Consider the following 24,811-nt stretch of genomic DNA (forward strand, 5'->3'; position numbering starts at 1 on the left):
ACAGACAGCCGCAAACTGTACCACTCTGCAGCTTCACGATGGTGCTGCGAATGCTGCGGTCACCCGATTACATCAGCCTTCCATCCATGCGAGTCACGAGAGACGATCACGTGACACTCGGCGGGTGCATCCGCAGTGGGTTTCGCCTGGTGTACCGCTTCGAACGCCGTCGCTGCATCCGTTTCCATGGCAACGCGAGCACGACGCACAGCAACGAAGCGCTGGGTTCAAATACCATCGGGTGGTTTTGATCGAACGATCAAGGGTTAAATAAACGATCATGAAAACTTAGACGGACAATCGGATAGTTGTACAAAGTATAAATAATCTGTGCATTATTTAATAGTTTGTTATAAGTGCTTCATTTACAGTGGACCCTGCTCGTCACGGGGAGATGCGCTATCGGGGGTCGGCGAGCACTAGACCACGAGGAGCGATTCCCGGCAGGACACCGCCCTTCCCGCGCACCGCACGCGCCGCCCGCATGCTGATTAACTCCGCCTAGTCCCCGCCAGCTCCGGCGGAGCCGCCACGGTCCAATCACGGCAACACCGACGGCAGAACAACCAATGGGTGTCCGGCTCGCCTGATATATGAGTCAGGACGTGCGCATCCTCGGGGTTTGACGGACGCTCGTCTCGCCGGCTGGGAAGGGTTAAAGCGCGGGAATATCGCTGGGGGTGGACCACCGGACCACCGTACCACCGTAAGGGAGGTAAGCGTTGCTGGAGAGCGGGGAGCACGTCTCGGGTTTGATCGCAAAGTGCAAATGACGCCCCGACGGAAACACCGCTCGCGGTGTTCGCAGCTCCGGCCTCCGGCTCGTCACGTGACCGCCGAAGCGGTATCCCGGGCGCCACGTGCGGGTCCCGTCGCTCCGCGAGTCTCGAGCATCAATGCAAAGTTTAATTTAACGTCAAACTGGGGGTCTCGCATCCTCTTGGGACCCCCTCTCCTGAATGATGAAGAATGGGCGCACGGTGAGTGTTTAAAACCCAGGTCTAGGTACAAGGGCGGACGGACGCGCACATCACACCGGTTCTCGCACACCGCGTCCTGGTTGTCGCACACCGCACCCTGGTTGTCGCACACCGCGCCCTGATTCTCGCACACCGCGCCCTGGTTGTCGCACACCGCGCCCTGGTTGTCGCACACCGCGCCCTGGTTGTCGTACACAGCGCCCTGGTTGTCGCACACCGCGCCCCGGTTGTCGCACACCGCGCCCCGGTTGTCGCACACCGCGCCCCGGTTGTCGCACACCGCGCCTCTGTTGTCGCACACCGCGCCCCGATTCTCGCACACCGCGCCTCGATTCTCGCACACCGCGCCCTGATTCTCGCACACCGCGCCCTGATTCTCGCACACCGCGCCCTGATTCTCGCACACCGCGCCCTGATTCTCGCACACCGCGCCCTGATTCTCGCACACCGCACCCTGATTCTCGCACACCGCGCCTTGATTCTCGCACACCGTGCCCTGGTTCTTGCACACCACACCCTGATTCTCGCATCGCCGAGTCATCTGATCAATGCGACGCATCGCTCGCGGGATCGATCGATCCATCGCCGCGGATCAAAGTTCCTCATTACAATATGTGCTGTGAACGCCCTTGTTTACATCAACTTACACCTTTCCCTCCTGGATTGACCAAACACCTGGTTGGACTATTTTTATTCCTCCTACTTATTGCAGCTGTTCCGATTTGATCGTTTGCGATCAGGTGGATGTAAATGTTTCACACTTTTGATGTGGTCGCAAAGACCATCAATTTGCTTCCTTTTGTAGACACCTGCGTTCGTGGACGTGGATGCTGCGAGACCGTGATGACCACGTGGCCTGCCAGGAGGAGGAACGATGGACCCAGCAAGACCTGGGTGCTTCTGCCATTACGAATTGCTCTTCCAGGTGTTCTTCAAGGTGTTTGTAAGTTTGTATCTTCAATGGTAATATGCGACTACCCAGACCCGCACATAGTTTGCTACTTTGACTCGCAGGGTCCACAAATCGATGACCCGATCCCCACCCTGAAACTGTTGGTGCATCCGATGTTTTTATCATTAGACTACCTCCATACAGGTGTATGCTGATGACGAGTACACCTGCTCCCTGGGGCCTCCTAACAAGCCAGGTTGTAATGCATCGTTATAGGTGCGACACCATTACGTTCTCGAACTTCATGGACCACCTCCCGCAAGAGTTTCTGGCTGGAGTTAGCCTATACTTTTGGTATACAGCGTCGAGGCTCATGGAGGAGCTAGAGCGAGAACATGTAATGGATCGTGATGTAACAGGACAAAATAACACGACGTTGTGACGAATCGGAGACTGTCGCACGATTTCCTGTGTCAAAAGGCTGCAATCGATTTGCTCTTCAATCATGTACAATTCTTTCTTTCTTCATTCTCTAAACTCGCACTCATTCCACCCCTCATAACGTTCTCAAACAGATCTCTGACTTGAATATCTCAAGAAACCCAGTCTGTAACAAATGTTCGATTTTCTTTAATTATTCAAAACTTTCTTATCTTCCCCCTCACCCCTCTCCTTCAAAACTCCCAACTCATCCCTCCTCAAACTCCCCTCACCCCTCACACTCAAATCTCCCTGCTCACCACTCTCCCTCAATTTCTTCCTCCTCACCACTCTCCCTCAATTTCTTCCTCCTCACCACTCTCCCTCAATTTCCTCCTCACCCCTCCTCAAATTTTCCCCCTCACCACACCCCTAAAAAAACTTCCACCTCATAATTTTTCTTCAATTCTCCCCTCTCACCCCTCTTCCACGAAGCTGCTTCCTCTCCCTTCCATCACATACCTCCACATCCTCCAACCTTCGACTTCACTCTGCTCCCCACTCAAACAACCCCTCACTGTGCCTCATCCCATCACCATCAAACCTTTTGTCCTCATCCTTTCCCTTTTCCTAGCTTTCCTGCAATCTCCGACACACTGTCAACAGCTCTCCCTACCTCCTCCTCTCCTCCCTCATCTTTCCATACTCCTCCACTCCCCTGTCCTGTATCCGATGCTCCCCCTCTCTCCTCATTAACGGTATGGACCTCAAACATCCGGGGCCTTCGCTCAAACCTGATTGATCTCTCCATACAGGTTGCTTCTGACAATCCAGACTTTATCTGCTTAACAAACTTTCCTCCTTCATGATGTCTCTGATTCCTTAATATCTCTTCCTGGTTACTCCCTCCTCCGGTATGATAGACCTAAGCCTCGTCCTGGTGGTGGGGTGGCTACCTTTATCAAAAACTCTCTTCCTCACTCTCCTTGCACTGCCCTCTCTCCACCCCAACCCCAGGAGTACCTCTGGCTATGGCTTCCTCTCCGCTCCCACCTTTTGTTCATATGTGTTCTGTACAGTCCTCCAAACAGTGATGACTCCATTTACATCTCCCTGTCTGACAACATGAACCAACTTCTATCTACTCATCCCAACTCACTCTTCCTCATATGTGGTGACTTCAACTGTCATCATGCCACCTGGTTGGGTGTGGGTTCCTCTCTCACTAGTCATGGCACCTCAGCAAAGCACTTCTGCGACTCATTGGGACTGATACAATGTCAATTTCCCGACCCGGATCTCGGTCAATGGAGTATCTTCTCTTCTAGACTTGGTTATGACAAACTTCCCTGCAAATGTCTCCTGTTCTTCTTCTGCTCCAATTGGTTCTTCTGATCATTTGCTTGTTAAAGTGGACATCTCTCTGGCCATTCTCAGAGAGCCTCCTCAGCATCGACGAGTCTGGCATTTCACTCAGGCTGACTGGCACGGTCTTCAAGCAGCCATCAATCATCTGGACTGGTCTCCCATCTCCACTGCCTCTGGCCTCAACTCTTCCTGGGAATTCTTCCAAACAAAATTGCTCTCTCTCATGCACAGATTTATCCCATCTCGTCTTCAGTTGTCTTACCCTTCCTCCCGTCCATGGTACACAGAATCATGTGGTGAGGCAGTTGCCATGAAACAACTTGCCTTCACCTCTTGAAAGGCTAATCCAACTGAAGGCAATCTCAGTTCCTTTCACAAAGCCCGGAACAAGTGTGTGTGTCTACTCTCAGGAGTGCCAGGAAGCACGATCTCTCCACTGTCAAGACTGAACTCTCTTATCTGTCTCCCTCTTCCAAATCCTGGTGGCGGCTGGTCAAATCTGTTAATGGTGTTTGTTCCCCCTCCATCTCATCCCTTACCTCAAACGGCTACACAGCTGACTCCGCACGTGAAAAAGCTGAATGCCTCAACTCTGTGTTTGCCTCAAAATCTTGTGTCCCAAACCCGTCTGTCTCTGTACCCACCGTACCCAGTCGAATCCAACTGCTCCTGGACTCTGTGTCTTTCTCTCCTGACAAGGTGGAGAAGTTTCTGTCAAACCTCGATTCTGATTCTGCAACTGGACCAGACAGCATCAGCCCACGGGTCCTAAAATCCTGCTCTAGCTCTTTCACACCCCTCTCTGTTATCTTCACCCTCTCATTTGCTCAAGATCATCTACCATCTGCTTGGAAATCTGCGAACATTACCGCTTTGCACAAAAAAGGTGCAAAAACAGATCCTTGCAACTACAGACCAATCAGCCTTCTCCCGATAAACAGCAAAGTCATGGAATCCATTGCTTCTGATGTTAAATCCTTCCTCTTCTCCAATGGCTTTATCTCAGATCATCAATTTGGATTCAGACCAGGTCATTCTACTCTGGGCATGTTGCTTGTGCTGTCAACAATGGATGGAGGTCCTCAACACCAAACAGGAAATCAGAGCCGTCTCCCTTGACGTATCACGTGCCTTCGATACGGTCTGGTACCCCGCTCTGCTCACCAAACTCTCATCCTATGGTATCCATGGAAATCTCCATGCATGGCTTGCGGACTTCCTTTCCGGTCGCAGTCAATGTGTGGCCCTGAATGGATTTCTCTCCTCTCCCCTTCCTGTTCAGGCTGGAGTTCCTCAAGGCAGTGTTCTGGGCCCTGTGCTTTTTTTTGCTATTCATCAATGATCTCTCCGACTGGAAAATCCTCTCTATCTCTTTGCTGATAACTCCACTCTCTGCCGCTCCATATCTCAACCCTCAGATCGGCAGGCAGCAGCCACTTCACTCTCTGCAAACCTTGACAAAAATCAGACTGGCCAAACAAGTGGAACATGTCTTTCAATCCTGACTAATCTCACACTCTCACTTTGTCTCTCCAAAAAGACAGTCTGGAAAACCCTCCCATCAATTTTCTCAACAATCCTCCAAGAAGTTCTGTCGCTCAAGCTTTTGGGTCTCACTATCTGCCATGATCTTTCCTGGGAAAACCACATTTCCAAGCTGGCTTCCAAAGCCAGTCGCCGACTGGGCATCCTCCGTCGTGTGAAGTCTTCCTTGGCACTGCTGAACTCCTCACCACATAGAGGCTTTTGTCCGTAGCTCAATGGAATACTGCCTCACACCTAGCTCGGCTTCACGCTGTTGAAACCAAAGTTTTCAGAATCATTGGTATCTCCCGCGATGAAGCTGATTCTTAGGGCCTTTCACACTCTCACTGCAGGCAGGTTGGTAGTCTTTCTGTCTTCTTCCGACTCCTCTCTGGCTTTGCTCCCCCAGCTTTCTCTGGGCTCTGTCCCCCAAATATTCCTGCAGGTTGCACAAGAACTGCCAGCAACCCTCTTCTGGTGAAACTGCCAAAATCAAGACTCACTGCTCACCTTCACTCTTTCATTCCTCTTTTTCCCACCTCTGGAACAAACTCCCTCACTCCCTTCAATCCCACTCCTCTCTCCAGGTCTTTAAAACAGCTGTGCACCACCATCTCTTGTCTTCCCCCACCCAAACCCTTGATCTTTTCTATCCCTGTTAATACACCCCAAATCCACATCTTTCAATCCCTGACTTCATTCCTGAAATTCCTTGTCGTGTCAATTTGTTTTTTACTGTGTACCCCTTCCCTCCCCCCCCCCCCCCTAGCCCTCTCCCTTAGAATAGATCTCCCGATGTCACTGTTCTCCACTGTTGTGCTTGTGTGCTTCCCTCTCTCCCCATCTTGTCTCCCCCTCCCTTTATTGTTAAACGTCTTTTTGTTTTTTGTGTTTGATGTGCTAGCTCTTAAACGAGCCTCGATCTTGACTACAAAAAAAATAATAAAAAAAATAGACAGAGGGAGGAAGGAGACAGCAGGGTTGAGGGACAAAACAGGCACATTTACAAGGAATTGAGGACAAGATGAATACATCTGCAAAAATTCAATCACAGAATTGTAAGGAAAGTTGGAGAGTGATGGGTTTGGGGATTGTTGATGGGTGGTAGAAAAGGTGGTGAGCCAGGTGTCTTTATTTCCATGTTGTGAATCTGAGCAACGTGAGGGGCAGGTATGCCAACTGTTACGGATTCCTAACTTCCGTTATTGTGGTTTTCACCCACTTGACATAGTTGTGATATTATGTACTATTATTATCTTCAAAAGGCTTATTATTCAGGAACGGTTATTTAAAGTTAAAAAGGCTAACTTTAAATGATACAGGACACCGAACCGGAAAGACAATGAGGTGAAGAGGAAGGAGCAGCGCGAGCAAAGTCGGAGAGGACGCGTGACGTCAGCGCTCCGTAACGAGCAAGGTTTACCGACAGCCGCGAGGGGATTTTGAGTTCCTGGAAGGGACATTCGGTGATAAGAATATTCGCTTGAGTGGAGAAATCTGAGTAGACAGATTTGGGGCGCTGAGATTCCGACAAATCGTCGCATCGGCTCAAGCCAGAGCCGTCGGCCATTTTGAACCCCGCGTTTCGGACACCTGTGAAGGTTTGCTTCGCGTCATCACCCCAACATCCTACCGTCTGTCGGGGATGTGTGTGTGCGACCGCTTCGTCTCCAATTACGTTGCGGTTTGCTGAGTGAGCGGTGAAGGTGCGCCTCTGGAGGGCGCCGTTGTACAGTTTGGTGGGGTGTGCCCCCTTGCCCACTGTACACGTTTCGGATATCGACTGGAGAGCGAGATTCGGGCTTCGACCGGATTTTGTTCTATCGACCGCTGGAGCGAATCCCATTCGCCTTGGGAAAAGTTGTAGAGACATTGAGGAGTGTCCGTTCATTTGCTGGCAGAGCAGTGAGTTACTTGACTTTATATAAGATATATATAGAGTGCACTCTTCATGGCCATCTGTTATCCCGTTATTCCTGTGTGTGATTTCTAATACAATTTTGTTCATTTATAAATCATTGGTGTGGTTTCACTATTGATTTTCAACACGGTAATATATTTCTGCCGGGGTTCCTCTCGGGTTTCGGGGGTTACCAAGACCAGGAGATTGTAGAGGACTCCGTAACACAATTCAGAGTGGGAGAGTGGTACTCCAAGCTGCGGATGAAGGCCTTGTGGGTGGCTTGTAGTTAAGATGTGAGGAGGATGGCCAGTCGGCAGGTGGCTTTGGAGGCCAACTTGGAGATATGTGATTCCCCAAGAAAAATCATGCCTGATAAGGCCTAAAAGTTTGAATAACCAAACTTCAAGAGGATTGTTAAAGTATATGGGAAGAGGGGGAGTTGCCAGATGTCCCTTTCATAGGGAGATAGTGAGATTTGTCAGGACTGAAAGACATTCCAAGTGTTGGAACAGCTTGGGATTCTATCTTGGTTTGCAGAGGCAGGCAGCAGTCCCTTACCTATCTGAAGAATATATATATAATAACCACCTTTAGAGGCCATTTTTCCCCGCAAGCGGGGGTTGGCCTTTTTCGGGAACCGTGGTTGTTGTTGTTTTTCGGTCCCCTTTTTGAAGCAATGTTTTATGGCTGGATGCCCTTCCTGACGCCAACCCTTTTTGCCGCCTTTAACGACAAACAGGGAATTACCAGTGAACTGGTCCTCAATTAGCCGACCTCTGAAGGATGACAGGCTGAGTCAACCCCCCTGGCGTTAATTCAGCGATCGACCGGGATTCGAACCCAGGATCCTAGGATCCTAAGCTGACACCCTAGCTGCTAGCCCAACACCAGGGAAGAATGCAGGATGTTATTTCAGAGGGTGGAGTTGTCAGCAAAGAGTTAAATCGGATTTTCCAGGGCAAGATATTCTTAATATTAGGAATAGGACCGGGCCCTCAAAACACTGCCTGTCTCCAGCCTTGGCGAGGAGGGGAGATGAAAGGATTCCGTTGAGACGGACGTTGGTTCATTGGAGGAAGTTGGTACACCATGTGGAGTTGACCTTGGATGCCAGAGGCAGAGAGTATGGAGAATAAGGCGGAATGTCAGACTATCGACAGCATGAGGGATGTCCAGAGAGACGGATCTGATCCCATGTCTGACATTGAGGGCCTCCATCCATTGTTGGGACAGCAGAAGCAGCACGTCCAGGGTAGAGTGACCTGGTCTGAATCCAATTTGGTGAACTGAGATGAGGTTGTTCGAGAAAACGAATAATTTCATATGGACGACGGTGATGGATTCCACGACCTTGCTGATTATTGGAAGTAAGGTGATAGGTCTGTAGTTATGGTGATCCATTTTTGCACCTACGTTATGTAATGCAGAGATGTTGGATGATTTCCAAGCAGACAGAAGATTACCGAGTGCAAATTACAGGGTGAAAAGGGCAGAGAGGAAGTGCAAGAGCAGCAGAGCAGGATTTTAGGACAAGTGAGAGATTATTTTAGGACAACTGAGATATACAAATATTTTACAATTGCTCGAATTGCGAGCCACTGACATGCATACCCATCGATTCTTGTATGAAGGTTTCTTTAAACGTTAAGATCGACGCATCAATAAATAAATATCTCTTGTGGTTCTGGACATTTGAAACTTGTGACGTCTGTGTGTGTATCTATCTATATATATATATATATATATATATATATATATATATATATATATAGGGTGAGTCAAAAGTAGCGCCCGATTTCTGTTTATATATTTGTCAGTTGCTTTGTTTGCCATTTGTATTAGTGTACAAGAAGGTAGAAATAAATAAATGAATGACATGTTTATGTAACCATTTATTCTGGGGGAAATTCGCCGAAACAGAACAAAGCCGAAAAAACAGAAATCGGGCGCTACTTTTGACTCGCCCTGTGTGTATGTATGTATGTATATATATATATATATATATATATATATGTATGTATATATATATATATATATATATATATATATATATATATATATATATATAGTTACGTTTGTGGGGGGCTAGGAGTACCTTAGTCCAGGTAGATTGCATAGGTAGTGTGCTCCGACTGTCGTGTAGAAGAAGAAACCTCGATGTATCATAAGTGGGAAATTTGTGTCGACTGGATGTCGGGTAAGCTGGTATGATCGTCCCCATCAGAGGCGTGGGATTTGTTAATTAGCGAGGGATTATGGGTAAATTAATCCCTTGTATGTAATTGCCTCTAATATTTCCTATGTTATGATACCGCACTACAGACACCTAGTAAGAAATCGCCCATTAACCACACTAGTCAAAAATCAACCGGAAATCAAGCACTACTGCTGGTAACACCGACTTGGTGAGCGCAGAGGCACAAAATCTTTGAAGCCATGCCTCAGAGCAGTGATTGGACCGGGATTTGATTGGCACAGACTGAAAAGATGGGACTATGGGATTGGTAAAGCAGGCACAGATGACATCAGCCACGTGTACAAAACAATTGGAACGGCAAAATTTTATTCTTCTGATTCTGGATCCCATAGCGAACGGTCGCATTTTATCTCAGCATCGACGTCCTTTCGGTTGTTTTTTTTTTTTTTTTTTTTTTGTATACTGAATACTGAATCGCGGCTCGTGAAAGAGCTGAGATTTACTTCACAAACAAATCAACCAAACAAACAAAATATATAAAAAGAGGGAGCGGAAGACAAGAGAATGGGAAGCACACAAACACTTGAGAGCACACAACATTTAAGAGCAGGGAGATGTGTGGGAGGGAGAGGGCTTGGGGGGAGGTGTGGGAAGGGGGGGGGGGGGTGGGAGAAGTATAAAACACAAGGACACCAAGGACTTCCAGGACAGAAGTTGGTATTTCAAAAAGAGTATTTGGGGTGAAATTATCGGGGATAGAAAAGATCAAGGTTTTGGATGGGGGAAGATAAGAGATGGTGGTGAACAGCTGTTTTAAAGACCTGGAGGGTGGAGTGGGATTGAAGAGAGTGAGGGAGTTTGTTCCAGAGGCGGGAGAAAAGAGGAGTGAAGGTGAGCAGAGTCTTGATTTTGGCAGTTTAACCATAAGAGGGTTGCAGGCAGATCTTGTGCGACCTGTAGGAATATTTGCGGGACAGAGCCCAGAGAGAGCTGGAGGAGCAAGGCCAGAGAGGAGTCGGTAGAAGACGGAAAGACCACCAACCTGCTTGCGGTGAGTGAGTGAGAGGTCCTTGGAGTTAGCTTCATTGCGGGAGATTCCAATGATTCTGAATGCTTTGCTTTCAACGGCGTGAAGACGAGCTAGGTGTGAGGCAGGAGCACCAGCCCAGAGGGGAGAGCAGTATTCCATTGAGCTGCGGATGAAAGCCTTGGACGTGGTGAGGAGCTCAGGTGTGCCAAGGAAGGACTTCGCACGACGGAGGATGCCCAGTCGGCGACTGGCTTTGGAGGCCAGATTTGAAATGTGGTTTTCCCAGGAAAGATCATGGCAGATAGTGAGACCCAAAAGTTTGAGTGACAGAACTTCTTGGAGAGGATTATTCAGAAAGTAGATGGGAGGGTTGTCCAGTCGGTCTTTTCGGAGAGACATCGTAAGAGTGTGAGATTTGTCAGGATTGAAAGACATGTTCCACTTGTTTGCCCAGTCTGTGATTTTGTCCAGGTCTGCAGAGAGTGAGGAGGCTGCAGACTGCCGATCTGAGGGATGAAGAATGGAGCGACAGAGTAGAGTCATCAGCAAAGAGATAGAAGATTTTCAAGAGAGTCGGAGAGATCATTGATGAAGACCAGAAAAAGCACAGGGCCCAGAACACTGCCTTGGGGAACTCCAGCCTGAACAGGAAGAGGAGATGAGAGAAACCCATTCAGGGCCACACGTTGACTATGACTAGAGAGGAAGTCCGCCAGCCATGCGTGGAGATTTCCATGGATACCAACAGAGGAGAGTTTGGTGAGCAGAGCGGGGTGCCAGACCGTATCGAAGGCACGTGATATGTCAAGGGAGACAGCTCTAATTTCCTGTTTGGCATTGAGGACCTCCATGCATTGCTGAGAAAGCAGTAGCAGCATGTCCAGAGTAGAGTGACCAGGTCTGAAATCAAATTGATCAGAGATCAAGCCATTGGAGAAGAGGAAAGATTTCATATCTGAAGAAATGATGGATTCCATGACTTTACTGATAATTGAGAGAAGGCTGATTGGTCTGTAGTTGCTGGGATCTGTTTTTGCACCTTTTTTGTGCAAAGCGGTGATGTTGGCAGATTTCCAAGCAGATGGCAGATGACCTTGAGCAAAAGAGTGTGAAGAGAACAGAGAGAGTGAGTGAAAGAGCGGAAGAACAAGATTTTAGGACCCGTGGGCTGATGCCGTCAGGTCCAGTTGCAGAATCAGTCGAGGGTTGACACAAACTTTTCCACCTTGTCAGGAGGAAAGGACACAGAGTCCAGGAGCAGCTGGGTACGACTGGGTACGGTGGGTACAGAGAGGGATGGGTTTGGGACACAAGATTTAGAGGCAAACACAGAGTTGAGGCATTCAGCTTTTTCACGCGCTGAGTCAGCCGTTTGGCCGTTTGAGGTGAGGGAGGGGATGGAGGGGGAACAAACACCAGAAACAGATTTGACCAGGCGCCACCAGGATTTGGAAGAGGGAGACAGATAGAGTTCTGTCCTGAGAATGGAGAGATATTGTTTACTGGCTCTCCTGAGGGTGGACACACACTTGTTTCGGGCTTTGTGAAAGGAAATGAGATTTCCTTCCGTTGGATTTGCTTTCCAGGAGACGAAAGCAAGTTGTTTCTGGGCAATATGAAATCTTTCCCCTTCTCCAATGGCTTGATCTCTGATCATCAATTTGGTTTCAGACCAGGTCACTCTACTCTGGACATGCTGCTTCTGCTGTCTCAACAATGGATGGAGGTCCTCAATGCCAAACAGGAAATTAGAGCTGTCTCCCTCGACATATCACGTGCCTTCGACACGGTCTGGCACCCCGCTCTGCTCACCAAACTCTCCTCCTTTGGTATCCATGGAAATCTCCACGCATGGCTGGCGGACTTCCTCTCTAGTCGTCGTCAACGTGTGGCCCTGAATGGGTTTCTCTCATCTCCTCTTCCTGTTCAGGCTGGAGTTCCCCAAGGCAGTGTTCTGGGCCCCGTGCTTTTTCTGGTCTTCATCAATGATCTCTCTGACTCTCTCCAAAATCCTCTCTATCTCTTTGCTGATGACTCCACTCTCTGCCGCTCCATTCCTCTTCCCTCAGATCGGCAGTCTGCTGCCTCCTCACTCTCTGAAGACCTGGACAAAATCAGACTGGTCAAACAAGTGGAACATGTCTTTCAATCCTGACAAATCTCACACTCTTACTATGTCTCTCCGAAAAGATCGACTGGACAACCCTCCCATCTACTTTCTCAACAATCCTCTCCAAGAAGTTCTGTCGCTCAAGATTTTGGGTCTCACTATCTGCCATGATCTTTCTTGGGAAAACCACATTTCCAAGCTGGCCTCCAAAGCCAGTCGCCGACTGGGCATCCTCCATCGTGCGAAGTCCTTCCTCGGCACACCTGAGCTCCTCACCACATACAAGGCTTTCATCCGCAGCTCAATGGAATACTGTTCTCCCCTATGGGCCGGTGCTCCTGCCTCACACCTAGCTCGGCTTCACGCTGTTGAAACCAAAGCTTTCAGAATTATTGGAATCTCCCGCGATGAAGCTATCTCTGAGGGCCTTTCACTCACTCACCGCAGGCAGGTAGGTGGTCTTTCTGTCTTCTACCGACTCCTCTCCGGCCTTGCACCCCCAGCTCTCTCTGTGCTCTGTCCCCCAAATATTCCTACAGGTCGCACAAGATCTGCCAGCAACCCTCTGATGGTTAAACTGCCGAAATCTCGGCTCTCTGCTCACCTTCACTCTTTCATTCCTCTTTTCTCCCGCCTCTGGAACAAACTCCCTCACTCCCTTCAATCCCACTCCTCCCTCCAGGTCTTTAAAACAGCTGTTCACCACCATCTCTTATCTTCCCCCATCCAAAACCTTGATCTTTTCTACCCCCGCTAATTCACCCCAGATCCACCTTGTTTGAAATTCCAACTTCTTTCCTGGAAGTCCTGGCAGCGTCCATATGTTTTATACCTCTCCCACCGCCCCCTTCCCATGCCCCCCCCCCCAAAGCCCTCGCCCTCTCTCAGATCTCTCGATGTCTCCATGTCTCTCGGTCCCTGCTCTCAAATGTTGTGTTTGTGTCCTTCCCCCTCTCTCCCCATCTTGTCTACCGCTCCCGATGTTATGTTTTATGTGTCGGTTTGTCTTTCTGTGTGATTAATGTTCGCTCTTTCACGAGCCTCGATCTTGTATACAAAAAAATTAAAAAAAAATAAAAATAAAAAAAATAAAAAAAAAAAAATAAAAAAAAAATAGCCTCACCACAAGATTCCGTGTACCATGGACGGGAGGAAGGGTATGACAACTGAAGACGAGATGGGATAAATCTGTGCATGAGAGAGAGCAGTTTACTTTGGAAGAATTCCCAGGATGAGTTGTCAGAGGTGGTAGAGATGGGAGACCAGTCCAGATGATTGATGGCTGCTTGAAGACCATGTCAGTTGACCTGAGTGAAATGCCAGACTCGTCGACGCTGAGGAGGCTCTCTGAGAATGGTCAGAGATGTCCACTTTAACAAGCACATGAGCCGATTGTTCGGTGAGCCGATCAGATGATCATTTTGGGATCTGGTGGTGAACGGTCGCTATTTCTCTTGCAAAGGAAGCTTCATCGCGAGCAGTCGTGTTCCGACATTTTGCTGGTGGTCGTGAGGAGATGGTACTGTGGACGGAGAGCTGCAGTTTCCGTGCAGAGATCGTGAGGACTAGCACGGCTGGAGGAGCGAGCTGCACGCCAAGGCCGTTCGCTTCGTGCATGGCCAGGAATGAGCGGGCCGCTGTGGAGGCCTACTTCGCACCAACGAGCGCGCGAAGACGTAGAGACCTCAGACAATCTTTGACGATCCCTGACGAGATACACCAGCCGATTTGAGCGAAGTGCCCGCTAAATCACACCTATTTATTTGCCAGTTATTTTATCCTTTGTCTGTATTCGGGTCTGTGTGGGAGCACTCCAATTAAGAATCTAGTTTCGTTTATCATGCATTTTCTTTGTTACCGGCATTTTCGTCAATAGAGCCGGCATTTTCTTGTACATTTTAAACCTGTCGGTTGAATTAATTATTGCAGGTTTGGGGACTGCTGGTGGGATCCGTGAAGGTAAGTGCTTCTCGGTCTCTTGCCCCCCCACACGTATTCTCCGCTATATTTTGACTGAATGCCTCGGAGTGTTGAGCTCGTTTGGTCATCTGTGTCACCCTGCGGTGTTTACCAGAGGGTAGTCACACGACATTTGGTGTCAGGAGTGGGATTTTAACCTCGGACACCTTTCGGCTCAGCTTTATCGAACCAAAAGAATATCGAAAATTGCGCTCAGCTCAGCTTTATCATAGTATCGGGGTGTCAACTTTTGTAGTTTATTGGTGAGCGAAGCGAAACATCTCGTTTTCGAACAATTAAAAAAAAATTTTTTTTTCTTTGTCTGAGGTAAAATACAGACGAGTGAACTGCTTTTCTCACCATAGATGGCGGAAGCGAGAGATGGCTGAGCGAGGTGGGGGGTCCCAAAGAGTATGGAAACGGGCTGGGGGTAGAGTTGCATGAGAATGGGATTGAAATCTCCTCTGCTCCGGAGCGGTCAAGCCAGGAGACTGGTCCGTTGTCTTTCCAGCAATGCCAGCTGGCCATGGCAGTGCAAGAAGGAAACAGCGCGATAAGTACCGCACCTTCATCTGGCCAAGGACTGCAGGGTAGCGGTGCAGCAGCATGGTATACGTGCAGATGCAGTGAATCCAACCATTCCAGAAACGTGGCCTTTGGACAAGTCGACGTCTCCTTAGCTTTCGAAAACTCGGCCCTATTACAGGTTTAATATGATCAGCATATGGTCTATGAGCTGATTGAAAATTATTCTCACCAGACCTTCTTCATACGTTATGGCCTACCACCAGCGCAAGTGATTGGTGTAACCTAATTGATGGCTAAAATGGCTACTTCTGACTTTAGTATGAACAACATGCTACTTCTCTGTTTGTCTTGCAGACACTCCATATCCCTGCTTTTAGTCACCCTTCTGAAGGGTAACGACTTGGAAACCAACCTTGGAACAAGACCTCCAAAATTTCCATGTGGTGCAGGTAATAGGGTCTGCACTAATTATAAGGGAGCTAAGGTGAGCACACTGTGAATCATGTGACACATGGTACCACGCAGATTGTTAGCATAGACAACATCCTGTCTAACCTTGGAGAAATGATTACTCCTGAGAGCGCCTTAACTGTGGCTTACCAATTCCATCATCTAGCCTATTCGGCACGGTCATCATGGGCAGCCATATTGATGCCTTCAACTCTACCCATTTGAATACTACCAGCACTTCAAGCAGAGGCTCCATAAGTGCTGACCTCCCTCACAATCCCTCCAGGTTCACCATGAGCCTCATCATCGCCATCTAAACTATGTTCACGAGTTAGTGCATCAAACCTGTGCACCCTGGTCATCAACTTTCAGAGCATTTATTCCAAACGGGAAGTTCTGGAGCTTAATTGAAGCAACCGAACCCAACATTGTCATGGGATGTGAGACGTGGTTGAAGCCAGGTGAAGGACGAGGCAAAATCTTGCATTCGGTCTGATGCCAAAGCATGGGCGAATCAATTCGTTGACAATCACTACCTCAACACCAGTGGGGGTTCTGGCTACTGAAACGCAGGCTGCACTGGAAAAAATTGTTGACAACATCATACCTTCCAAACCAGCTCATCCAGATTCAGGCAATGTTGGTTTGATACAGCGACTAAATGCATGTGCCGTAAGAAAGCCCACGCCTACAAGAAGGCCAGGTGCCACAACAGAGATGGAGATAGAGACTGGCATCATTACCACAACATAAATAAGGAAATGCATATCTGTTGCCAGACCTATAATAAATACCTGTCTGACATCAGTAGTGACCCAGATGGCAATATGAAGTCGGGAGCGTTGCTGAAATCTAAACGCTGTGATCAAAGGAGATTTGCGCCATGGAAGGAGGGAAATATTCTTCACTGTGATCCCAGGCATGAAGCGAACATCTTGAACAAGCAGTTCTTTTCAGTACTTACTGATGACAGTGATTCATCACTACTTGATCTAGGCCTCAGCCTCCATCCAACCATGGATGAGATCACTGTTAGCCATGAAGGAGTAACCAAGCTTCTCAAAAACCTCAAACTGCACAAAGCAGTTGGGCCTGATGGTATCTCTGCGAAATGGCTGAAGAAATCTCACCTGCAGTTCGGCAAGGTTACTGCCTTGCTCTTCCAGCCATCCCTGAATCATGGCAGCGAACCATCTTCTTGGAAGAAAGCAACAATCGTCCCCATCTTCAAGAACGGCTGCCGATCATTTGCCTCAAATTATCGGCCTATCTCACTTACACCAGTCCTTTGCAAGCTGTGTGAGCATATCGTGCAATGTGCCCTCGTACATCATGTCCTCCATCTACTAACAGATGCAGAGCGTGGCTTTAGGAAATGTAGATCTTGCGACTTGCAATAAATTGATCCTCACCATGGATGACCTTGCCAGAGGACTAGAAGAGAAGGGACAAATGCACCATCTTGCTGGACTTCGCTAAAGCCTTGGACATGGTGTCCCACCGAAGACTCTTGAAGGTGGACATCTATGGATTTTGCAGCTGCACTCTGGAGTGACTTTAAAAAAAAAAAAAAAAAACGTCCTCCATGACCCAGCACCCAGCAAGTCTTGATTGACGGCCAGCTTGTCTTTGAAGCCCATGTAACATCCTGAGTTCCTCAGGGCAGTGTGATTGGCCCGCTTCTTTTCCTGATCTTTAACGATCTACCAGATAGCATCTCAAGCTGTACTCCGTCTCTTCGCAGATTGCATCTTCCACTGGCATATTACCTCTGCCCAGGAGTGCACTAGTCACCAGATGCATCCTTGACATGTTACAGGAGTGCGAGAGAAAATGGTTGGAGTTTCACCCATCTAAATGCAAGGCCCATCTGCACCATTAAAGTGAAAGCCCATCCCCCAATCTTAACGTTCATGGCCACACCATTGAAGAGGTTATCTCAGCCAAATACCTTGATGTCCACATCGACTCAAATCTGAATTTCAACACCCACATGGATGCAGCTGTCAAGAAGGCTTACTCCATCAATGCCTTCCTGAGTCAAAACTTCAGCTGATGCAACCAAAACATTAAGACAACATTCACAACTTGTCTGACCAATTGTGGAATATGCTGCAACAGCATGGGATCCTCACACTCGGCGTAACATCAACACGGTTGAGATGATCCAGCATAGAGGCGCTCGGTATGCCACTGGTAATTACGATTCTTCAAGAACTACAATGGCCCACCTTGGAGAGTAGACGACTCCAAAGCCGTCTTGCCTTGAGGTACCACATTTGCTGCAACCTTGTGGACATCAGGTGGAGTGCATACCTCAATGAAGCATCCCCACACACAATAGGACATGGATCCCGTTTCATGATACCTAGCTGCAATACTCAAGTGTATGTCTCAATGTCTCATCCTTCTTCGCCCACACCTGCAGGGATTGGAACCACCTGGAGAAGTACTTGGCCACTTTGTCCTCCCTTGATGCTTTCAAAACTACATTGTGGGGGTTAGCCAGGTAAGGTAAGATCTGCCTTTTTTTCTTTTTACTCGCACATGTATATATTTACGCAATATGGTTGCATCGGCGCTGTTCCACACCTGCGCACAACCATAGTGTGGTAATCTGCATCCTAATGAAGCAGCACTTGCATGGGGCACGAAGGAAGAGGGGAAGTACCCACCAGAGATGGTCTTGACGAGGCACCGCCAAGTCTTTGAGGAAGGAGACAGGTTGGCTGGTTCAGCCTCGAGACGTTTTCTTCTTTGACCAATAATGGACACATTGGTAGCCTCTGAGTTGCTTAAAGCTGCCCTCAGCCGCGTTAGTTTTCCGTGTTGAGAAAGGAAGCTGTTTGACCAAGAATGGACACATTGGTAGCCTTTTTTTTTCTTCTTTTTTTTTTTGTATACAAGATCGAGGCTCGTGAAAGAGCTAACATTAATCACACAAAAACAAACCGACACATAAAACATATAACATGGGGAACGGTAGACAAGATGGGACAAGACGGGGCGAGAGGGGGAGGAACGCAAACGCAACATCTGAGAGCAGGGACATCGAGAGATCTGTGGGAGGGAGAGGGCTTTGGGGGGGGGGAGGCATGGTAAGGGGGGAGGAGGCATGGGAAGGGGGGGGGGGGAAGAGGTATAAAACATATGGACACTGCCGGGACTTCCAGGAAAGAAGTTGGAATTTCAAACAAGGTGGATCTGGGGTGAATTAGTGGGGGTAGAAAAGATCAAGGTTTTGGATGGGGAAAGATAAGAGATGGTGGTGAACAGCTGTTTTAAAGACCTGGAGGGAGGAGTGGGATTGAAGGGAGTGTGCGAGTTTGTTCCAGAGGCGGAAGAAAAGAGGAATGAAAGAGTGAAGGTGAGCAGAGAGCCGAGATTTCGGCAGCTTAACCATCAGAGGGTTGCTGGCAGATCTTGTGCGACCTGTAGGAATATTTGGGGGACAAAGCACAGAGAGAGCTGGGTGAGCAAGGCCGGAGATGAGTTGGTAGAAGACAGAAAGACCACCTACCTGCCTGCGGTGAGTGAGTGAAAGGCCCTCGGAGATAGCTTCATCACGGGAGATTCCAACGATTCTGAAAGCTTTGGTTTCAACAGCGTGAAGCCGAGCTAGGTGTGAGGCAGGAGCACCAGCCCATAGGGGAGAACAGTATTCCATTGAGCTGCGGATGAAAGCCTTGTATGTGGTGAGGAGCTCATGTGTGCCGAGGAAGGAACTTTGCACGGCGGAGGATGCCTAGTCGGCAACTGGTTTTGGAGGCCAGCTTGGAAATGTGGTTTTCCCAAGAAAGATCATGGCAGATAGTGAGACCCAAAAGCTTGAGCGACAGAACTTCTTGGAGAGGATTGTTGAGAAAGTAGATGGGAGGGTTGTCCAGTCGATCTTTTAGGAGAGACATAGTAAGTGTGAGATTTGTCAGGATTTAAAGACATGTTCCACTTGTTTGCCCAGTCAGTGATTTTGTCCAGGTCTTCAGAGAGGAGGCTGCAGACTGCCGATCTGAGGGAAGAGGAATGGAGCGGCAGAGAGTGGTCATCAGCAAAGAGATAGAGAGGATTTTCCAGAGAGTTGGAGAGATCATTGATAAAGACCAGAAAAAGCACAGGGCCCAGAACCCTGCCTTGGGGAACTCCAGCCTGAACAGGAAGGGGAGATGAGAGAAATCCATTCAGGGCCACACGTCTACGACCAAAGAGGAAGTCCGCAAGCCATGCATGGAGATTTCCATGGATACCATAGGAGGAGAGTTTGGTGAGCAGAACTGGGTGCCAGACCGTATCGAAGGCACGTGATATGTCAAGGGAGACGGCTCTGATTTCCTGTTTGGCATTGAGGACCTCCATCCATTGTTGAGACAGCAGAAGCAGCATGTCCAGAGTAGAATGACCTGGTCTGAATCCAAATTGATGATCGGAGATCAAGCCATTGGAGAAGAGGAAGGATTTGATATCTGAAGCAATGATGGATTCCATGACTTTGCTGATAATTGGGAGCAGGCTGATTGGTCTGTCGTTGCAAGGATCTGTTTTTGCACCTTTTTTGTGTAAAGCGGTAATGTTTGATTTCGAGGATGCTGGCAGATGACCTTGAGCAAAAGAGGGTGAAAAGAACAGAGAGAGGGTGAGATAGAGCGGCAGAGCAGGATTTTAGGACCCGTGGGCTGATGCCGTCTGGTCCAGTTGCAGAATCAGTCGAGGTTTGACAAAAACTCCTCCACCTTGTCAGGAGAGAAGGACAGAGTCCAGGAGCAGTTGGGTTTGACTGGTAAGGTGGGAACAGTGATAGATGGGTTTGGGACACAAGATTTTGAGGCAAACACAGAGTTGAGGCATTCGGCTTTGTCACGTGCGGTGTAAGAGTAAGAGTTGTCTAAAGCTGCCCTCAGCCGGGTTAGTTTTCCGTGTTGAGAAAGGAAGATGTTTGACCAAGAATGGACACATTGGTAGCCTCAGAGTTGCCTAAAGCCGCCCTCAGCTGGGTTAGTTTTCCATGTTGAGAAAGGAAGCTGTTTGACCCCAACTGCCACTCCACAGTATCTGGTGTACCAGAGCATTGATAGAATAACCACAAGCGCGATGGGATAAACCGGTGCACGAGTGAGTAGACTTTATTCTCTTTCTGGATTTTTATTTTTTTATTTTTAAGATGGCCTCAGAAAAGGCTTATTTTTAAAGTAGCAATCAACGGATTCTTCCATGAAAACATCTTGATGTGGATTATTTTCTGATGGAGGTTTAGCACAAAACAAGTTATCTGGTTGATGAGCAAATCCTGTAGTTTCAGATGAAACTTGAACCACACTTTCTTTTTGCTGTTTGTGCCACTTTGGATACCATGCTGCAAAATCGAGAAAAGGAGCTGCGCTGCAGCTGGTGTTGTGAATCAGGCCGTGGAATGATTTTGACCGTTTCGCGACACCAGGGCTGTGCTGCTCTACTACCGGCAATGGCGGCAGTGGTGACACAGCTTCTGGGTTGTCACTTTCATTTGTGCTTTCACTCGCATGATGCTTAATGTAGAATGAGCTGTTTTATTGGAATTTTCAGTTTCTATCCCAGAAAACCTCTCTACAATTCCTGTAGTTAAATTGTTGTGCATAATTACTTAAGGTTGTTTTCACCCCTGTTTTGTATGTTTGTCAGCAGGATATCTCGGTTATGGACTGATTCGGATGACACTTTGGACAGTTTGGGTGTGTGATGACGAATTGATTCGATTTTGGTGAAGATCCGGATCTGGATGCTAGAATTTTCAGTGAGTATCATTGAGAGATGGGCCAAGAAAAATATAGGCCTACAACACAATCTCAAAGTTGTCGATGGATTATGACAAAACTTGGTAGATGAGTTGGGTAGGTGATAAGAACAAACTGATTAGATTTTGTTTCGGGTCCAGATGTAGATCCAGCCTATTGGTGGATACAAAATGTAAAGTGTTCAGCCTGGCCAAGGTACGTGCTCTACCAAGTAATGTGTTCTAGTTACCTCCGGGCACCAAAGGTGGATTGAAGTTATGCTTTCACTCACGTCTGTCTCTTTGTTTGTCTGTGAACAAGATATCTCAAAGTTGTGGACGGATTCGGACGAAATTTGGCAGAGATGTAGCGTATGTGACAAGGACGAAATCATTACATTTTGGTGAAGATGCGGATTGGGATAGAGCGAGTAGAATTTTTAGTGTTTTTTCACCATTGGAGTGAGGGCCAAAAACTATACACAGCAGGATACCTCAAAGTTGTGGAGAGATTTGGACGAAACTTGGTGGACCGATTGGATGTCTGACAAGGAAGAATCGATTCTATTTTGGTGAAGATCTGAACATGGATTCGGATGTGAGAATTATTTAATTTATAGGTGATTCTTCACCATTGAGTGATCGGGCTAAAACCGATATAGCAGGATATCTCAAAGTTATGGAAGGATTTGGTCGAAACTTGGACAGGTTTTGTGTGTGACCAGGAAGAATCGATTCCATTTTGGTGAAGATCCAGATCTGGCAAGTGTAATTTAAGTGATTCTTCACCATTGGGAGATAGGACCAAGAACGATACAAAGCAGGATATCTCAAAGTTGTGGACGGATGATTTTGATTAAATGTGATTCTGTATTGTGATTTTCTGCTCTACTCTGGGATACAAAACGTGAACTTGTTCACCTGGTGGAGGTATGCTCTCTACTGAGTGCCGTTGTAGTTTTATTTACTACGCCCAATTTTTGTGCAATGATTCTAATTGAATTCTTCTGTTCTTTCAGATTCCAAATTGCTTGTTTTCTTTAATAGACGGTTCTCTGGTGGTCTTTTGTTTTATTTTTTCATATTGACTCCCAAGGCAAGAGCAAAGGCTAAAACCAAGACGAGACATTCACAGCTCTTTATGTGTGAACACTCAATGCAACAAGAAACACCTGTCGGTTATTTGTTCCAATACTTATGCTTACCTAAAATGGGGGGACTGAACATAAAAAGTGCTATTGTTCTACAATGGTAAAACATATGTACATAGAAATACCAACAAATAAAAACCGACCTGTACTCTTACCTCATATTCATCTTTTGATCTAAATTCCAAATGTATTGAGTATATAACAATAAAAACAAATTTGACTTCGCTGTTCCAATACTTACGGAAGACACCGTATAAATCTGATGTTGATGGTAAAAAGGTGAATGCATCAACTTCTGGTTTCATCATATGGAGCTTGTGTTCATGTTGAGTTCAGTGCAGCATTTGATGGCAGAGAAAGCTCCTGGAATATAGATGGACACCTGAATGTTGTCAAGTCTTCTCGAACCTCCGAGAAGCTGACCAAGGTTTACAAAGAGCGTCTTCAGCAGGATGAACTTCTGCTGCGTTATTGGTGGCACCTGCCTCAAAGGTGAACCTCAACTTGTGTTGCTTTTATTTGTACAATATTTCATTGAAATTGCTCATCGCTTCATTATATTTTCATCAATCTCACCGATAACATTATTCTCATCCGTGATTACATTTTCTCGTACTACGGTTTTGAATAGTAAATGGCGGATGTTTTTTCCTTGATCAGCAGAAGGTGTTTGAATCTTATCTTTGCTGTGCCACATCTTGGACTGGACCACTTGTGTTCTGGTTCTCCACCATTTTGTTTATGGTAATCTTAAAGGTCTCTACTTGCCATTTCCTGTTGGAAGGGTTGTAATATTAGCATCTTATAGATTTTTATCGATTATTAATAGATTTTTAGGTCTTTCACAAGCCTCGATCTTGTATCCAAAAAAAAAAAAAAAAAAAATTATGGTGTATACCCCCCTCTAGACTGATATAAATACTACTCGTGACATCAAACTATCAGTGCAGTTATGGTCTTCCTTTGTTTTTTCACAGATATTGTGATTGTCTTTGCAGTTGTCCAAGATCGGGACTATCCTAGCCGTATCCAGTTGTCTTGATGACTGCTTGGGCCAAGAAAATTGGATTAAGGGCATCGCTGTGTCCCTCAGGCCAAAGGAGAATGTTACTATATTCTTTGCTTGGCAATCTGTGGCTGATCTGCTCTGGAATTAAATATTTGAGTCTGGCTTCACAATCAGGACTTCATCTGAGAAATTGGGATTGGTGGGTTCATTATGTTTGCTTTATTTGTTGTTGGAAAGAACTCTGCCAACTCTTAATGTGGCAAAGTGTTGATCATTAACGATCTTTCAGCCTCTGACACCTGGAACGGTAATCGCTGGCTTCAGCCACTTGTTTTGTGCTCCTTGGTTCCTGAAGTAGGCCATTGTTACCGGCAAGGTCATGGCTGGTCCAAGTGGCTACTGTGCAGTGGTTATTCGAGCTTTTTTATGCCGCTGGTGTTCCGTCATCTGGTGGTCTCGGACCTCGGTTGTGGTCTGGAGCTTTTCCTTGTCGACCTCAAACATCCTCATCTGTTCGTGTGTTTTTTGCCTTTCAATGTCATTTCTACTTTTGGAACGCAACTGCTTCTTGAGCTAATTTTCCCAAACCCCGTTTTTAACTGTCTAATATCAGGTCTTTTGTTCAGCCTTTCTTGCATGTTGCCTCTTGTGAAATGTGCAGTTTTGTGTAACCAGATGGAAAAGTGATGCTGAAAATACAGCAGCCACAGGTCTTTGGACAGCAGACACATTTTTATGGCCGACATCTCCTAAGAACATCTTCGAGGTCCACTCCCCCCTTTTCCTGATTCACAGGTAACTTTCATACCCAGTCTCCATTTGGTTACTTTCCAGCTTGTATACCTTGGTACTGCTTCCAAGTACCTCAAGTTCTAAAACAATCCTTCCTTGTGCATCATTGTTTTTGCCATTTCCTTGAAGGATGACCAAGGATCGGATCATGATTGTGAGACTTCCTCTTCACAATGAATCTCGTGATCGACCTCTGGTTAGTCCTGCAAACAGATTCAGTTCTTAAGTTTGAGACATTGCACCACTGAACGAACCCTTTTCACAAACGATAGCATAAAATATCAGATGGCACCGAGTTGTGCCCTCTTTGGGATTTGACGTCCAATGCTTATTGTATCCGATGTATGGCTTGCCTTGCTTTGTCATGTTTCTTGAGACATTCTTCTTGAGCTTGGATTTTATTTTGCAATGTACTCCTATATTTAGATGCCCATCCAGTCACACCTTTGTGCAGGTTGAGAAACTCGCACGATGCTGAAGCGTAAACCGGATATTTATCAGATTAGGAAGAGGAAGAGCTCTGCAGCTGACACAGATTTCCTTTTGTTAAAGATCTTGATCATTTTTAGCCTCAAACTACAACACACTTTTGGCTTAAACTGGGAATGTAGGCCGTTTTAGGTGAAATTGTGCCAGGAAGACTTTACATAATCAATGATGAGGCATTAGCAATTTCACTTTGGTTGACGTGCAAATTTTTTCTACTTTGTTTTTCTAATAGACTTCCAAAGCCGATCTGTCTTTTTGGTGTTTTA

The 24,811-nt window shown here is 47.1% G+C and overlaps 1 protein-coding gene and 1 long non-coding RNA gene across 4 annotated transcripts in view; one reads left to right on the forward strand and one right to left on the reverse strand.

The window, feature by feature from the left end:
• Positions 1-9,425, reverse strand: part of BBS2 (Bardet-Biedl syndrome 2) — a 147,735-nt gene extending 138,310 nt beyond the window's left edge. The window contains exon 1 of the mRNA XM_068101815.2: positions 9,183-9,425. The gene's annotated coding sequence lies outside the window, so the exon portion shown is untranslated. The remainder of the gene's footprint in view (positions 1-9,182) is intronic.
• Positions 1,796-24,779, forward strand: LOC137434877 (uncharacterized). Of its 3 annotated transcripts, none has more exons than XR_013624619.1 (3): positions 1,796-1,923; positions 21,017-24,059; positions 24,186-24,779. It is a non-coding gene; the product is annotated as an uncharacterized LOC137434877 (long non-coding RNA). The 3 variants fall into 3 exon arrangements; XR_013624620.1 differs by lacking the exon at positions 1,796-1,923 and adding an exon at positions 17,015-17,875; XR_010985959.2 differs by lacking the exon at positions 1,796-1,923 and having other exon boundaries at positions 20,773-21,321; positions 22,592-24,059.
• Positions 24,780-24,811: the final 32 nt, after the last annotated feature.

The sequence above is a fragment of the Myxine glutinosa genome, chromosome 9 (assembly GCF_964187855.1).
Source record: "Myxine glutinosa chromosome 9, kmMyxGlut1.1, whole genome shotgun sequence".
In the NCBI taxonomy this organism is placed as follows: domain Eukaryota; kingdom Metazoa; phylum Chordata; class Myxini; order Myxiniformes; family Myxinidae; genus Myxine; species Myxine glutinosa.